This window comes from Heteronotia binoei, chromosome 9, assembly GCF_032191835.1.
Source record: "Heteronotia binoei isolate CCM8104 ecotype False Entrance Well chromosome 9, APGP_CSIRO_Hbin_v1, whole genome shotgun sequence".
Taxonomy (NCBI): Eukaryota; Metazoa; Chordata; class Lepidosauria; order Squamata; family Gekkonidae; genus Heteronotia; species Heteronotia binoei.
Window position 1 is genome coordinate 5,800,963 of NC_083231.1, and position 16,427 is coordinate 5,817,389.

The window sequence follows — 16,427 nt, forward strand, 5'->3', positions numbered from 1 at the left end:
GCCCCTGATACTCGCGGATCAATTTTCCATGATCTTCTATGGGAATAAATCTCCATAGGGAATAATAGAGTTTCCAGCAGCCATTTCTCTCCCCTCCCCCCGCTTTCTGATGACCCTGAAGCGGGGGGAGGGCCTCCAAACCAGGGGATCCCCTGCCCCCACCTGGGGATTGGCAACCCTACTAGCAGTCTATTCAATATTACATTGCTGTACCTTCGGCATATTTCCCAACAGAGTTGAACTGTAGGCTTTTATGCCAGACATAAACCAAATTGGCCCCTAGAGGCAGCCAAACAGATGTGGAACAGACCTGCCCCCCCTCCCAAGAAACAGCAACTTATAAGCAAGGAAAACCAGAATGTGGAAAACCCCTCCATTTGCTGCTCTGATCATTCGATACCTTTGTGGACCACTCTCCCGACTGGGTGTCTGTGTCTGTACAGGTTCATCACACTTTCTTGCTAATATTTGCAGAACGCATGGATTTTGTCTCCTTATGCTCTGTGGAGCTTGTTGACCATGAAGTGTGTGTATTTTCTGACCACTGCAGGTATGGAAAGAAAACTTCTTCAGAGCAGATCACAAGCAAATAGGGAGAATTGTGTTGGACAAGGGGGTGGGGCAGGACACAACGCTATCCACCACCATTCCTGTCTGCTATGGATTATGAACGGAATGACCAAAAACAAAAAGTCCATTGCCTCCATGATCTTTCTTCCCTCCCCTTTCCTGTCAGTTCTGAAACTTTCCATGGTATAAACTATGCAGCCGCATGAAACGTTTACCAATGTGTTGTACATTAACACAGTGGGTGACATAAATATTCAGAGAGAGGTAGCAAATTAACCCAGACCTGGATACTAAGTTGATGTGACCCTCTGAGGCCGAAGTCAGACGCACATAAACTGACGAGATGGGCATGGATGAAAGCCAGATGCATGTCGGATTTTATGCGGTTGTCCAAACATCAGCATCTGGCAATGGTCGTTGGCTCGTTCGTGTCCCGAACTGCCACGACTGAGACGTGGACTTTTTTGATAGTACATTAAATCTGGAATAAGAATGCTTCTGACGACTCCCGCGCGTACTTTCTATGTTTGAACGCTCCATTGTAGCCGACTCGTCGCAAGCGCACATCCACTTCCCTGCGAGAGCCCACTCCAAATGATATAATTGTGCCAGCAATTGTTGACTCAGCCTTCCAACCTTCCGAGGTTGGTAAAATATGTACCCAGCTTGCTGGGGGGGGGGGGGGAGTATAGATGACTGGGGAAGGCAATGGCAAACCACCCCGTAAAAGGTCTGCCGTGAAAACTTTGTGAAAGCAGCGTCACCCCAGAGTCGAAAATGACTGGTGCTTGCACAGGGGACCTTTCCTAAATGGGGTGGGGGGGGAGGCAGATCGCCCACCTTTGCTGTCTCCCTGCCAGGGGAGGAAGATGACCCACCTTTGCCGTATCCTCGCCAGGTGGAGAGACAGCAAAGAGAGTTGCCATGCTCCCCCCACATTTAAACACCACGGTGCGGTGTTTAAATGGGGGGGGGGGGGAGGAACATGACCCACCTTTGCTGACTCCCCGCCAGGCGGAGAAACAGCAAAGAGAACTCCTGATCTTCCCCTTCCTTTCTGGGTGTTTAAATTGGGGGGGGGGGGGTGCAGATCGCCCACCTTTTCTGGCACCTTTTTTTTTTTAAAAGCCAAGCACAAAATCCTACGTACTGCGCTTGTGTGAGTGTGGAATGCCATCTCAAAAAATGAGGTCCGGTTGAGACCTCTGATCAACCAATGACGGGACCAATGCTGCTTGGAACTGAAGGATGGAGGGATGTCTCATCAGGAAATTCGTTGTAAAAAAGCTGCGGGGTATAATAGCGACGGGTTAGGGATGGATTTAATGGTGAGTGTGACCGCGGCCTGAAAGCGCTTTCTAGTTATTGTCAACCTTCTGTCCCTTTTCAGTGAAGGGCAAATCGAAAGTGAAAAACACAGTAAGAAATGAACAACACCAAACATAATTGTGTAAATAATCCAAATTACAATAAAATTATAAAAATACAAAAGACTGGAGTGTTTAATGGTTTACAAATACATTGAGTGGGGACTTAAACTGGTTGTCCCAGGTTAGAGTTCATGCACTTAACTGCTACACCAAACTGGCTCTTGTATACAACTTATGTTTATTTGTAACTTTTGGTGGAAATTTGTGTGATTCTTTTGGGTTCCTGTATAAGAGAGTATCAGGTGATCAATGCCTGTGAGCACATTCTGTGACTTCCTAGCTGCTTGCCAGTCAGCCTCTAAAGTTTCTTGTACTAAGTCTGTGAAATTGGCAAAGAAGCACTTTATTGCTGTGGATTGGAACTAAAAAACCCCCAACATAAAACGTTTGTCAGACCTGTAGATTGTTATGTTTTGTGCACATGATTTTCTTTGCACAATCTATGTTGATATTTTACTCTTGAAAATGTATTTGTAAACCATTAAACACTCCAGTCTTTTGTATTTTCATAATTTTATTGTAACTCGGATTACTTACACAGTTATTTTTGTTGTTCCTTTTAGAGAACACACTTTCTAGACGTTAATCAAAGATATGAATTGGTAAAGCCTTTATTCAAAGCTGGCCCGCTAAATGAGAATACTCAAAGCCAAAGAGAGAACTCTAGCTTGAAAGTCACAACTCATAAAATGCACGGAAGTTGGTAACACGTATTCTAGAGCTGATCTAAAACTGTTCTATTTTTTCTTGTAGTGATAAAATTTTAGAAGAAGAAGACTGCCGATTTATACCCGGTCCCTGCCCTTCTCTTTGTATCAGAGATTCAGAGCAGCTTACAATCTCCTATATCTTCTCCCCGCCACAACAGACACCCTGTGAGATGGGTGGGGCTGAGAGGGCTCTCACAGCAGCTGCCCTTTCAAGGACAACTCCTGCGATAGCTATGGCTAACCCAAGGCCATTCTAGCAGCGGTAAGTGGGGTGGGGAATGAAACCCGATTCTTCTAGATAAGAGTCCACACACCTAACCTCTACACCAAACTGGCTCTTTGACATTGCATTGTTGGTTTTTTAAATGCATTTTCAGCAACAATCCAAAATGTTAATTCACTCTGATGATTGTCCAGAACAGGGCTGTTTTTTTTTTTGGGGGGGGGGGGGGAATAGCATATTTTGTAGCACCCTGATGTAGCCAATCCTCCAAGAGCTTACATGGGCAAGGTGGTAATTATGGCAAAATATCATTGTACCTTTGGGTTTGCAGTGAGTAAATGACTGAAGCTATTTTCTACTGTCCTTTGCACAACGCCCCTAGAACCAGATTCACAAATCATCTGGGATTACCAAATTATGAGAAGGTGTATTACTGGTGGTCAGAGGAGGGTCTTTTATAGAGTACCATTGTTTCTGGAGCAATACAGGAAATTAGAAGCAAATACCTGCAATGAATCACAGGGTCTTGACTGGGGAGGGAGGGGGAAGTCACAATCTAAATTTAATCAAGCGGGTGACAGAGTACAAATTTGTTTTCAGTGCCAGGCACCGTCTGATGCAATGATGCGATTACAGTGAAGACAATGGAAGCCCCCCCAAGCATGATACCACCAGGAGATCTCCTAGTAAATTAAAGGATTAGTCCATATCTGAATATGTTCAGATAAAGGCACCAGGAAAGAGACAGCATGGTTTAGTGGTTAAGAACAGCAGACTGTAATCTGGAGAATGGGGAATCTCCTTCCCTTCCTCCTCCTCCACAGGAATTCTGCTGGGTGACCTTGGACCAGTCACAGTTCTCTCAGAACTCTCTCAGCATTATCTGTTCCACAGTTTAGAGGGAGTATTGCTCACAAGGTGCCTGTTGCGGGGAGAGGAAGGGAAGGGGATTGTAAAACCTGCCCTTCTTCTGTTGCACACTGCAAACACACAGGTGCTATGAAAAAAGGCTGCCATTTTGGGTGTTGCTTAATTCCTTCATTTAATTCATTTCTACCCTGCCCAAAGCAGCTGACGTAATTCTCCTCCCCATCATTTTACCCTCACAACAACCCTGTGAGGTAGCTTAGGCTGAGAGACAGTGACTGGCCCGAGGCCACCCAGCCATCTTCCATGGCACGAGTGGGGATTTGAATCCAGGTCTCACAGATAGGCTAGAACCGCAGGGGCTTTCAGTGGACACTGTGGCTGATAACAGATGAGCAGTTTAAGCCACTCTGGGGACTGTAGGCAGGCAGATCAAAAAAGTGCCTATTCGCGTGCACATTTGCCTGCTGTCCCTGCCCCACACACAGCCCAGAAGCCACCCCAGAAAGGTACCACATTCAAAGTGATACCTAAATTCTGAGGTGGCTCTGAGGCACTTCCTTGGCCGTCTGGATGACTGGGAAGTGCCCAGGGAGTGGCCAACAGGCACAGAAGCGCTCTGGAAGCTCTTCCAGGGTGCATGCACCCTGTTCCTGTTCTGGGGGTGAGCTGTGTGCTGCCCAGAGGCTCAGGGTCACTCCTTTTTCTGGCAGGCTCACTTCTGGGGGTGCTTGATGCCGCCCTGAGCTAAGAACATAAGAACATAAGAGAAGCCATGTTGGATCAGGCCAATGGCCCATCCAGTCCAACACTCTGTGTCACACAGTGGCAAAAAAAATTATATATACACACACACTGTGGCTAATAGCCACTGATGGACCTCTGCTCCATATTTTTATCTAAACCCCTCTTGAAGGTGGCTATGCTTGTGGCCGCCACCACCTCCTGTGGCAGTGAATTCCACATGTTAACCACCCTTTAGGTGAAGAAGTACTTCCTTTTATCCGTTTTAACCTGGCTGCTCAGCAATTTCATCGAATGCCCACGAGTTCTTGTATTGTGAGAAAGGGAGAAAAGTACTTCTTTCTCTACTTTCTCCATCCCATGCATTATCTTGTAAACCTCTATCATGTCACCCCGCAGTCGACGTTTCTCCAAGCTAAAGAGTCCCAAGCGTTTCAACCTTTCTTCATAGGGAAAGTGTTCCAGCCCTTTAATAATTCTAGTTGCCCTTTTCTGGACTTTCTCCAATGCTATAATATCCTTTTTGAGGTGCGGCGACCAGAACTGCACACAGTACTCCAAATGAGACCGCACCATCGATTTATACAGGGGCATTATGATACTGGCTGATTTGTTTTCAGTGGTCAGAGCTGGTTGTCTGTTCTCAGCCTGTATGTCTGTTGTTAAATACTAGCTTCAATGCATTGGAGTTCTGACAGACACATGCTTTATTGATAACTGCATCCTAAGACAAAATGGCGAGGCCATGACCCCGCTTATATACATTCAAACGAAACACACACACCCCGATTCCCATGCCAAATCATGGCAGTCAAGTTTTGCACCAAGACTGCTCCCTGGTTACTGCTTAGTGTTCAAATCTATCAAGATTCTCTAGCATTTTCCGCTGTTGCCCGGGGATGCGCAAAAGCTTCCCGCCAAACGTAAAGTCCAGTACATAACATCTGCTAAAGGAGACAAAAAGGGAAATACAAGATATTTACAGAACTCAATTAAAAAGGACCCCCATGTTACAGTCAGAGGCCTGAAAGGTGGTTTCAAGTCTGAGAAAGTTAAAGAAATGCTATAAATGCCAGTGATTTCCAGAGACATAACAATGGCCAACACTCACAGAGTGCGCTGAACAAAAGCAATGAACAATAATGTACTCAGAAATGGCGTATTAACAGCTGCAATAACAATCCTCTGATGAACACAAAGATCATTAAAGGCGTCACTGCGCTCAGACCAACACAGCTTAGGGTTGCCAATCCCCAGGTGGGGGCAGGGGATCCCCCGGTTTGGAGGCCCCCCCTCCGCTTCAGGGTCATCAGAAAGCAGGAGGGAATGTCCACTGTGCACTCTGCATTATTCCCTATGGAGACCTATTCCCCATAGGGTATAATGGAGAACTGATCTGTGGGTATCTGGGGCTCGCGGAGGGGGAGGGGGTTGTTTTTTGAGGCAGAGGCACCAAATTTTCCACATAGCATCCGGTGCCTCTCTTCAATCCATCTGAATTGACTAGAAGGGTGCCATTTAGAATTCTAAAGCTTAAATTAGTCACAAAATTTGACATCTTGATCCCCAAATAGTTTATACCAGGACCTTTTAAAATACAATGAGTTGAGAGATCAAATGAATGTGGTGTTTGAATGATCGATACATCAGGTTTGCAGATGATGCTACTATTCTTACCAATCCCTTTGCAGGTGATGCTACTATTGTTACCAATCCCTACATTAAGGTCACCAGTATACATATTGCACCTGGATGACTTGATTGCAATTTTACTATGTAGCATTCTAATCTAATGTATCTCATTGATTATCTATTTATCCTCATGTAGCTTGGGAGATAGATGTTAATCAAGATTATCATCAGCCGCAGCAGAAACAAACTTTTGTTGGGTGAATTCCTGAAAAAACGTATGTGGTTGTACCACCACGGTTACAAAATAGGACATAAAACCTGTTAGAGCAAAAAATCTTCTAGAACCCATGCCTCCTAGAACAAAAAAAATAATACTCAAATTTCTGAAAATAAGGTAGGATTTCCAGATCCTGAAGGGTTCTCTTAAGCCCAGCAGCATTCCAGCTGTACAAATTCAAAGGGTTTCTCTAACTTGCCAGTTTTTAAAAATCATAATCTTCTCTCAAAACTACATTTGAGAGCCTGACTTTAGAAGTTAAAGGAACGGGCTGAATTTGGTTGGATGACACCTCCATTTGACAGGGAGTTGCTAGTGACACTGAGGACTGAATATGCGGTCCATCAGTGGCTATTAGCCACAGTGTGTGTGTATAAATTTTTTGCCACTGTGTGACACAGAGTATTGGACTGGATGGGCCATTGGCCTGATCTAACATGGCTTCTCTTATGTTCTTATGTTCTTATTTTTGAAATGTTTTTTTTAATTTTTTATTTCTATCCCGCCCTCCCCGCCGGAGCAGGCTCAGGGCGGCTCACAACATAAAATACACATTTACATCCATTATACTTATAAAAACATAGTTAAAACGGTTATAAATTATTAAAATTAACATGACAATATGGCGTTATAAACATTAGATTTTTGGTGGAATTCAGAAAATAAGAGCATTTCCAGCAGCATACCTAGCTTTATCACTAGTTTTGTCACTAGTTGAAGGCCATCTTGAAAATGTCTGCTTGGAGGATCCACTATTTGATTTTCTGAAGACAGAATGCTTTTTTTGCTATGTTCATTTATCTCAACCTAGATTATCATTGAGAAATTGCTAGAAGATGCTAACTGCATATGCTTTTTTCTTGATCCAGCTGCGATAATTTTGTTTTGAGCAATGCTAGTTTTGATACCAGGGAGTCTTGCTTCACCTGTAAATGTACATTGATAGATCCTAGTGAGTCTTCATCTATATCAATTAAATCCAAGGTTTGGACAATCTCAGATGATTGGAACTATTGTCTTTAGTGGAACGCTGGTTCACACTTTCCTGCGGAGAGTGTTTTTCTGAAGCTGATACAATAGAAGAATAATTTAAATTGAGAAGCCTCTTTTGATTATCTTTAAAAGCACTAGTAGGGAAAACTCCATACATGGCAAGAAGCTCTATAGCATCTAAGATTTGCCTAGGAAAATTAGCAGACAGACTCATATATCACAAAGTCTCCTCATTCCTACTACAACCTGAATAAAACTTTGTTGGTCGTAATGGTACCATTAGATTCTAACTTTGTTCTATAGCAGGGGTAGCCAACGGTAGCTCTCCAGATGTTTTTTGCCTACAACTCCCATCAGCCCCAGCCAGCATGCCCAATGGCTGGGGCTGATGGGAGTTGTAGGCAAAAAAACATCTGGAGAGTTGGCCAGCCCTGTTCTATAGGGTTGCTAGCTCTGGGTTGGGAAATTACTAGGAATTTGGGGAAGGTGGTGTAGCATGGGATTTTGGCAGGGTATAATGCTACAAAGTCCACTCTCTGGAAGTGGCAGGGAGCTACTGCAGTTGACTGCTAGAGTACAGATAACATATATATATATGTTAATGGACCTGGTAGGGAAAAAAAAACCCTAAGGAATTTGGTGCTAGGAAATCTCCAGGCAATTCCTGGAGATTACCCAGAATACTTTCTGAACGGCTCCCAGAATGCACCTGCGACCTGGGTGGACCAGGTGAAGAAGGTGGAGGGAGTGATGTAAAGGGGGTGGAGACACAGTTTTAATAAAAGTTCTTGCTTCGAGGAGGAAGGTTGTCTTGGTACTGATTCTTCAAAGGGAACAGTCTTCTGAGCGATGGTCAGTCATGGTGGCCATCTTTACCTGATCATGTGGTCTCCCAGGTAATGGGATATAGATAGAAACTTTTTAACTTTCAGAATGATAGAATAGAATCATAGAGTTGGGAGGTACCTCCAGGGTCATCTAGTCCACCCCCCTGCACAATGCAGGAAACTCACAAACCCCTCCCCCTAAATTCACAGGATCCTCATTGCTGTCAGATGGCCATCTAGCCTCTGTTGAAAAACCTCCAAGGAAGGAGAGCCCACCAGCTCATTAGTGCCTGCCCTATTTTAGCATCCGTTAGGGTACATCTAGAACAGGGGAAAGGATTGCACTTACGACCAATTTTCATTTGAAATCTGAATTGCCGATCTAGTACTGTGATTAAGAATGCTTGTAAATATTTTATTTTCAATAAATATTTTTTTACTTTGGAGGATGGCTCTCAGGCTGTTTTCCCACTGACCTTACTCCGGAGCGACGTCCCTCTTCACCGCGCAGCGTCTGCGCGGATTTCCCACCAACTGCTGCGCACAGCCAGGAAGTGCCGTGGCTTTTGTGTCGCAGATGTAAACCGCTAAAAACCAGTTTACATCTGCGACGCAAAAGCCGCGGTTCTTCCTGGTTGTGCGCAGCAGTTGGTGGGAAATCCGCGCGGACGCTGCGCGGTGAAGAGGGACGTCGCTCCGGAGTAAGGTCAGTGGGAAAATGGCCTTAGTCTCTGTACCACCTAGAGCCCCTACCATTGGGACATGCTAGGGAAAGAGGACCCCTGGGTTGGGAGGAAAGCAGTCTGTTTGCATGTGGCGATTTCTCCAGGGAAGCCCCAAAACTGTAATTGGTCCCCAGTAGTGGGGGACACCAAGGCTGGGTCTCAGAACCAGAAAGGGGAACTTTCTGTTCATCCCAGTAGAAAATCCCTAAAATGAACAGGTGGTGGCAGCGAATAAAGCAATAAACCCCCCCAGGAGTTGACAACTCCAAGAAGGGGTGGACAGAACAGGGTCTTCAAGTCAAAGTAGGCCTGTTCTGCCACAAGGGGTGTCAAATGTCAACATTGTGCAAGTCTCTAACACAACTACAAGTCATTGCTTCTTTGTCATCAGGCTTAAGGAAGCCCTTCATGTCTATATACCTGCTATTGCTGGGGCTGCCACCCAAGAACTTCTTGTTAAATAATTGTATGAACTTTAGAGTCAATTAAATCTCCATAAGTTTGCACATGAATAAAACAAGAGATCTGAAGAAATGAAGCTATTGTTTTCCCCCTTGTGCTGTAGAAATTGTCTTCGGGCAGACAGTCGTCTCTTCTTTGTGAGACGTTCTGCAAATATTTGTGAAAGCCGCCGTTCGTGTTCATCAGTGTGTGTATATAGCAGCTCCTAATGCTGCATTCCCTAATACATTATTGCTTATTCACAGTATACTCTTGGAGTCTGGTCCACTGTAATTTCTTTAGAGTACATCATCAGAATGTCACATCTTGACTCTACTGGCCTTTTCAGTTGGAGATGAGCCTAGTTTCCACTAATGTTTATATTGACAGCAGTCTTCAACTTCGGAGCTATTCTCTGGACATTGGACTCTCTCTGGATTTAGCAACAACACTGGACTCCCTTTGGACTTATCTGAGATTTGAGGTGTATAAACTTTTGAGAGTCAAAATTCCCATTGTCAGATGCCCAACAAAGAGAGCTTTGACTCTTGAAGGCATCTACCTCAAAAATCCTGTTGGTCTTGAAGGTCCTGCTGGACTCAAATCTGGCTATTCTACAGCAGGCTAACATGGCAGCCCCCTGAAACTATCCTTTTGTGTTTGTGGGTGAGAGAATGAGCCCAATCACAAATACCTTCCTCCATGCACACATCCCCAGTGACTCCTGCTCCATCTTCTGGGCTTGGAGCAGGGGTCACTGGGGATTGGGGCGGGGGGGAGGTTTTTGTGAATTTCCTGCACTGTGCAGGGGGTTGGACTAGATGACCACCTGGAGGTCCCTTTCAACTCTATGATTCTGTGATTCTAATCTCATCGTTTCTCAGAAGCTAAGCAGGGTCTGCCCTGGACAATATTTGGGTGAAAGACCTAGCAACTAACCCCTCCCCCACCTATATGTAATACTTGATAAAGTCTGAAGACATGTGCCTGCCCATGAAAGCTTATACCCAGAATTAAGCTTTATTGGTCTAAAAAGTACACCCAGACGCAGACTTCGTTCTAATACAGGCTTCCTCGGGAGGTGGTGGGATCTCCTTCTTTGGAGATTTTTAAACAAAGGCTGGATGGCCATCTGACAGCGATGAAGATCCTGTGAATTTAGAGGGAGGTCTTTGTGAATCGTGATGCTGGGAAAGACAGGAGGCAAAAGAAGAAGGGGACGGCAAAAAAATGAGATGGCTGGACAGCATTGCTGATCTTAGAATCATAGAATTGCAAGGGACCTCTAGGGTCATCTAGTCCAACCCGCTGCACAATGCAGGAAACTCACAATCACCTCCCCCCAAATTCACAGGATCTTCATTGCTGTCAGATGGCCATCTAGCCTCTGTTTAAAAACCTCCAAGGAAGGAAAGCCCACCATCTCCCGAGAAAGCCTGTTCCACTGAGGAACCGCTCTAACGGTCAGGAAATTCTTCCTGATGTTGAGCTGGAAACTCTTTTGATTTAATTTCAACCCACTGGTTCTGGTCCTACCTTCTGGGGCCACAGAAAACAATTCCACACCATTCTCTAGATGACAGCCCTTCAAGTACTTGAAGATGGTGATCTTATCACCTCTCAGCCGGCTCCTCTCCAGGCTAAACATCCCCAGCTCCTTCAATCTTTCCTCATAGGACTTGGTCTCCAGACCCCTCACCATCTTCGTCGCCCTCCTCTGGACTCATTCCAGCTTGTCTATATCCTTTTTAAAATGTGGGGCCCAAAACTGAACACAATACTCCAGGTGAGGTCTTACCAGAGCAGAGTAAAGTGATACCATCACAACACGTGATCTGAACACTATACTTCTGTTGATACAGCCCAGAATTGCATTTGCCTTTTTAGCCACCGTGTCACACTGTTGACTCATGTTCAGCGTATGATCAACTAAGACCCCTAGATCCTTTTCACACATGCTACCGCTAAGACAAGTCTCCCCCATTCTATAACCATGCATTGGATTTTTCCTGCATAAATGCAGAACTTTACATTTATCCCTGTTGAAATTCATTTTATTGATTTTAGCCCAGTTTTCCAGCCTGTCAAGGTCATCCTGTAACCTGTTTCTGTCTTTTTCTGTGTTTGCAATCCCTCCCAATTTAGTATCATCTGCAAATTTAATAAGCATTCCCTCTATTCCGTCATCCAAATCATTAATAAAGATGTTGAACAAAACAGGTCCCAGGACAGATCCTTGAGGCACTCCACTTGTCACTCCTCTCCGAGAGGATGAGGAACCATTCACAAGCACTCTTTGGGTGCAATCTGTCAACCAGTTACAGATCCACCTAACGGTAACAGGATCCAAACCACATTTTACCAACTTGTCAACAAGGATAGTATGTGCAACCTTATCAAAAGCCTTACTGAAATCAAGATAAACAATGTCTAGAGCATTCCCCTGATCCAGCAAGGTAGTCACTTTTTCAAAAAAAGAGATCAGGTTAGTCTGACATGACATGTTCTTGAGAAAACCATGCTGGCTCTTAGTAATCACATCCATTCTTTCTAAATGTTCCAGGACCGACTGTTTAATGATTTGTTCTAAAACTTTTCCAGGTATAGACGTCAAGCTGACAGGTCAGTAGTTACTCGGATTGTCTTTTTTCCCCTTCTTGAAGATGGGAACAACATTCACCCCCCTCCAATTTCCGGCACCTCTCCTGTTCGCCAAGAATTCTCAAAAATAATAGCCAGAGGCTCAGAAATTACATCTGCAAGCTCTTTTAGAACCCTTGGATACAATTAATTTGGCCCTGAGGACTTAGTTTCATTTAAAGAAACTAGGTGTTTATGTATTACCCCTATGCTGATCCTAGGTTGGAACTTCATACCCTCCTTATATGTTCTGTTTTTGCCATGTTGAGCCCCGTTACCCTCAGAAGAGAAGACTGAGGAAAAGTAGGAATTGAGCAGTTCCGCCCTCTCTTCATTACCTGTTACAATTATACTTTCTTGCCCTCGCAATGGGCCTACCATGTCCTTGCTCTTTTTCTTACTCTGAACATAAGAAAAGAACCCTTTTTTGTTGTTTTTAGCATCTTTGGCCAACTTAAGCGCATACTGAGCTTTAGCTTTTCTAACTTTTCTCTATAAGCACTAGTGATTTGTTTATATTCATCCTTGGTTAATAGGCCCTCCTTCCAATTCCTAAAGAAGTCTTTTTTATTTCTCAAGTCTTTAGAGAGCTGTTTATGGAGCCACTTCAGCTTCTTTAGGTTTTTTCCATTTTTTCTTCTCATAGGAATAATCTGTGATTGCGCTTTCAATATTTCACTTTTAAGAAATTCCCTCCTGAACCCCCTTCCTCCTAAGTATTTCTGACCATGGGATTTTACCCAGCATAGTTCTAAGTTTACCAAAGTTTGCCTTTCTGAAGTCCAACCTATAAGTCTGACTACGTATAGCTTTTCCCTTCCCTAAGACTGTAAATTCCAAAATCACATGGGCACTACTGCCCAGGGTGCCCACTATTTCCACTTCTTCAATCAATTCTTCCTTGTTGGTGAGAATCAAATCCAAGATAGCAGATCCCCTTGTTTCCTTCTTCACTTTCTAGAAAAGGAAGTTGTCAGCAAGACAAGTCAGGAATCTATTTGACTTTTCATTTTTAGCAGAGTTGGACTTCCAACAGATGTCCGGGTAATTGAAATCTCCCATGATCACTGTATCCCTTCTCTTGGAGAACTTTGCAATCTGCTGTAGAAGTATCTCATCCAAGTCCTCTGCCTGACTGGGTGGTCTATAGCAGACCCCCACAATAATATCACTGTTATTTCTTACTCCTTTTTTTTTTCACCCAGAGACTCTCAACTGAGCTGCCATGCTCAGATTCACATACTTCCTTACAAGTATATATCTCCTTCACATATACTGGTACGCCTCTGCCCTTTCTCATTTGCCTGTCTCTTTTAAATAAGTTGTACCCCTGAATTCCAGTTGTGAGTGTCATCCCACCAAGTTTCAGTAAGGCCTGTTATGTCATAGTCTCCTTCCTTTATTAGGACTTCCATTTCCTCCTGTTTGTTTCCCATACTCTGTGCATTAGTGTAGAAACATCGGAATCCATGTTTTATGCATCCCAAGGGTTTGGTTTCCGTACAAGCCTGCAAGTTAACATTACCTAGCATATATGCCACTCTTTGCAAATCTTTAATGTTCTTATCCCCAGTTTCAGGCATCATACATGGCTTTGAATTATTGTCTCACTCCCCCAAACAATTTAATTTAAAGCCCTCATTAGGTTAGCAAGGCTGTTACCAAACACCCTTTTCCCTACCGCCGTAAGGTGCAAACCATCTCCCGATAGAAAACCACCATCTCGAAAGCATAAGCCACGGTCCAGAAATCCGAATCTTTCCTGACGACACCATCGATGTAGCCAGTCGTTTATTTGAAGTATTCTTCTTTCTCGTCCTAAGCCACAGCCTTCAAGAGGAAGCACTGATGAGAACACAACCTGTGCTAACTAACACGAATTTGAGCAGACTTCGGAGGATGGTGGAAGACAGGAGGGCCTGGCATGACTTTGTCCATGGGTCACAAAGAGTCAGACTCAACTGTGCGACTGAACAACAACAGTTTGTGAATTCCCTGCATGGTGCGGGGGATTGGGCTAGATGACCCTGGAGGTCCCTTCCAATGCTATGATTTATATGTACTAATATTGACATAAAAATGTGTTAGTCTTTAAGGTGCTACTGAGCCTCCACTTCATTTTGCTATGGCAGACTAAAGTGGATTCCCCGCTGCAATCATGAAAAGTTTTTATGTTTACTCAAAGCAACAGGGGAGCAAACAAAGAGAGAACAGCAGCCATGCGGGCTCATACAGGACAGGGTTGTCAGATCTCCCCTGGTCACTGGTGGCAGACAGGGGGCATAAGGTTGCCAGTTCCAGGTTGGGAAACTCCTGGAAATTTGAGGGCGGATCCTGGGGAGAGCAAGGACCTCAGTACAGTACAATGCCCCAGAGCCCATCCTCCAAAGCACCTGTTTTCTCCAGGAGAACTGATCTCTGTGCTCACAAAAGGAGCTGTAATTCCTGGAGTCCCCAGGTCCCACCTGGAGGCTGGCAGCCCTGCTACAGGTATATTCAAAGAAGGTCTATATGTCTTTAATCGTCATAACTGCCTGCTGGATCTGAAAATAAGAAACATCTACTTGCCTCTGAACACCTGATAACTCTGTAGATGAGGGTTCCACATTTTGTTGTGGGTTTTTTTTTAGTAAGCCTTTTACATTAAGTACAATTGATATACTTTGATATGCTGCAAAACTGGCTTTCCCCCACCCAAATCAGAGAAGGATAAATATTTTTAAGGGGCAAGCATCACTTTCATGTTTGAGTCCACCGTTTTTATAAATCTCAACCTTAGGGGGAAAAAAGATAGAGAAGTAATCCAGCAGAAGGAAAGTAAAACCCCAGTGCCCTATCTTTGATTGGAGTTAATGTACACAGTGAAGCAATTAAAAGGGACTTAGCATAAATTGGGTTTCCAACTGAATGATGACGGGGATAATGTTGGCTGGATATGTAACATTTATTCCTTAGGTTAATGATCACTCTCTTCCAATTCTCCACAATCCCTTTACAAAGTTAATAAATATTTATTTTGTTCCATCATTCCCCCTCGCATCCTTTGATGAGGAGCAAGGCTTTGCCAGAGTCCGCTAGCGTTGTGTTCAATGAAACACTCTAGCCAAAGGCAGCAGAACATCTCAGTAGTGTTCACTACATTCTCCAGTTCCCTCCCCTCTCTTCTTCCACTCTTTGCCAAGAGAGTACCAGGGGACATAACTTACAGCTACCAGATATGCAGACCAGAGACCCCGCAGCTCAATGACTGTGGAAACTCTGCTTGTGGTTGAAGAAGTCCTGGAATGTGGGATTGGCGGGGGTTGGGGGATGTAACTAATCCTGGCCAATTGGTCTTCTTCGAGAAAGCAGTCATGAAGCCCCTCCTGAAGATGCCTGGTCACTTCCCCTGCTTGCGTGGCCACCAGCTCATGAGCATGACACCTACCTGAGGAGAAACTGAGCACACTGTTGGAATGAGCAATTCAGCATGCCTGGACTTTGGGTGGTGCTGCAGCACTCCAAAGCTGCGGTCGTATGGCAGGGGTAGCATGGTCTGGCCCCACCTCTAATTTCTCCGCTATTTTTTTGTAACAGAGAAATTTAACCAGACATCCCATCCTTAACCCAGTTCACCCTTTACCATGAAGTGGGAACTTTTCTTTATTATTATTATTATTATTATTATTATTATTATTATTATTATTATTATTATTATTATTATTATTATTATTATTATTATTATTATTATTATTATTATTTTTGAGAGCCACTTTGGTGTAGTGGTTAAGTGTGCAGACTCTTATCTGGGAGAACCGGGTTTGATTCCCCACTTCTCCACTTGCACCTGCTGGAATGGCCTTAGGTCAGCCATAGCTCTTGTAGGAGTTGTCCTTGAAAGGGCAGCTGCTGCAAGAGCTCTCTGAGCTTCACCCACCACACAGGGTGTCTGTTGTGGGGGGGGGGGGAGATAAAGGAGATTGTGACCACTCTGAGACTCTGAGATTCAGAGTATAGGGTGGGATATAAATCTAATATCATCTTCTTCTTCTTTTGAAAATGAACATAAGCATTTAAGGGAAGTATCACTTCAAACTGCTGGCAGCTGGTGGCCAATGGGATTGGTAGGTAGGTAGGTAGGTAGGTAATTTTATTTATATCCCGCCCTCCCCGCCGAAGCAGGCTCAGGGCGGCTGACAACATCATTCAATTATACAAAAACAATAAAACAACAAAGTTACATTTAACATTTGCAGGAGGATTGCAGGAGGAGGCTGCTGGGATTTGTAGTACGGCTATGAGGGAAGTGTTTTAACATAAGAACATAAGAGAAGCCATGTTGGATCAGGCCAATGGCCTATCCAGTCCA